The sequence below is a fragment of the Ursus maritimus genome, unplaced genomic scaffold, assembly GCF_017311325.1.
Source record: "Ursus maritimus isolate PB19 unplaced genomic scaffold, ASM1731132v1 scaffold_14, whole genome shotgun sequence".
In the NCBI taxonomy this organism is placed as follows: domain Eukaryota; kingdom Metazoa; phylum Chordata; class Mammalia; order Carnivora; family Ursidae; genus Ursus; species Ursus maritimus.
This window is the reverse complement of record NW_024423786.1, coordinates 26,516,160-26,518,288: the sequence shown is the minus strand read 5'-3', so window position 1 is coordinate 26,518,288 and position 2,129 is coordinate 26,516,160. Positions and strand designations below refer to the sequence as shown.

The 2,129-nt window shown below is 43.7% G+C and overlaps 1 pseudogene; it reads right to left on the bottom strand.

Annotated features, from left to right (window-relative positions):
• Window positions 1–217: 217 nt before the first annotated feature.
• On the bottom strand, window positions 218–291 carry LOC121102672 (annotated as a pseudogene).
• Window positions 292–2,129: the final 1,838 nt, after the last annotated feature.

Genomic DNA, 2,129 nt, shown 5'->3' with positions numbered 1-2,129 from the left:
ATGGCCGCCACTCCACCTGCTAAGTCACCCATCTGTGAAACTAGCCCCTTCGTTCTTCCCATTACTCTGCTCTCCTCCATTCCTCTCCTGGTCTCCCATCCCTCATCCGATCCTGTTGGCACCACCTTGAAAATGGGCCTGTAATCCAGTCACACAGCACAATTTCCACTGGTACCACAGGCCACCGCGCTTTCTAGATGGGACTGTTTTGCGCACTATCCTTACGCAGGGGCCATGCGAACCTTCTCTGTATGGTGCCCAGTTTACTATTCGTGCCACCAAAGCCAGCACCAGATGGGACCATTTTGAGAACTGCTTCTTCACTGGTTATCTGCTCTAACCCCTATCTCACTAAATTCTATTTTCCAACTGGTAGCCAGAGAAAGCGTTTGAAAACCTAAACCAGGTCCAATGGCGTCCTAGCTGATTCAGAATATAATTTCGGATCCTTATGCAGGTCGATAATGTGTAAGTGGCCCCATCTCATCCTGGCCACGTCCCCTCTGCCTTCATCACTTCTCACTCGCTGCCCCATGTATACAACTGGAACCCTGGATTCCCTGCTATTTTTTCAAAATGCCAAGCACACTCCTACCTCAGGGCCTTTGCACCCACTCTTCCCTCTACCTGAAACACGACCTTGCCAGACAATCAGCATGGCCTTCCTTGTCCCTTCCATCATTCTGTCTCTGATCCAATGTCCCCTCCTCAGGTCATCTCAGACCACCCTATAAACCCGCGCCCGCCCCTCACTTTCTAACCCCTCTACTCCGCCTTATTTTTCTCCTCTTCATACGGCACTTCTTGTCAATAGAATGATCTTGGACATCGTGCTTAAAAATTCCACACCCCTCTGAGGGATATCCACAATGTAATTAGAAATCTGTGAGTGTTGTGTGGCCTTAAGATTATGGAGGGAAAAAAAAAGAAAAGAAAAGAAAAAGAAAACAAAGCCACATTTTGGTCAAGTTCACAGGTCTTTTAGACCAGGAGTAGATGTACTTATCTGTAAAGTGAAGGAAATAGGAAACCGACAGTGGGGCCATCTGGGTAAAGAGGCATGAATTACATGTGAATCTGAGGGACAGAAGTGAGGCCACCCCCTTCTTCTGTAGGCAACTCGGAAAAAGGGGGTTCAGGTGCCACGGGACACCTCCATTGCCTAGCTCCATCTGGCCATCATAGTCCATGAACCTGGAAGGGGGTGATATCATTGTCCCTTAAAGGTCAAACATATTACTACCCTTAGGAAATGTACACTTAATTATAAAAATGTGTGAGATAACGAAATCCATAGTATTAACATTAACATTTTAAGTATCTGAGTAGTAAAATGCATATTTTATATGCTTATTTTGTTTACAGGAATTTGATCTGTTAGAGCGAACAGATCAGCCTAGTAACAGCCATTTAAAATATGTAATTGAGTAATAATTGATCTTGACTTAGGATTTTAATTTGAAATCTTAGTAAGTTTACTAAGTTAGAACATTAAGCTGTTTTGAGGATCACCATAGTTATTAGCTTAATTAAATAGCTTTATAAAAATTACTTAAGCACCTAGGAAGATTTGTCAATAACACAAACGAGCTACTAAAAAAATGAAACTGAATACACAGAATTTATAAATGTAGCTTAATTAAGTTTGCAAATGCAATCAAGCATCTTCCAAATAGCCCTTAACCATGACGGCTCACGTGTTTCTGACTTAGAAGTAGATGTAAAGGCTGAGATTAAACTCTTGCTTTTTTAACATGTGACTTCAATAAACTGTTAATTTCTAAAGCCAAGACACACTTCAGAATAGTCTTTTCTGGACCCCCAAACCATCAAGTCCTTCAGACATTACTGATCTCATGTATCCCCCATTACAATATAAGCTCCGGAAGAACGGTATTGTGATGTCAAATCCCTGCCCTGCTCTCAGTCCTCAGGGCCACGTGTAGCACACAGCTCACGCTCAGGAAAATGTTGAGTGGAGGTGAATCCTTTTTCCCTGAGGTTCTGTATGATGCCTGGGCTCTTATTCGTACATCCCGAGAGACTGAGGTCCGCTGACAGTGTGGACACAGCCAAGACGTGAACAAAGTCTGATGGAAGGGTCCAGGGGCAGTCCTGGCCCCTGACTT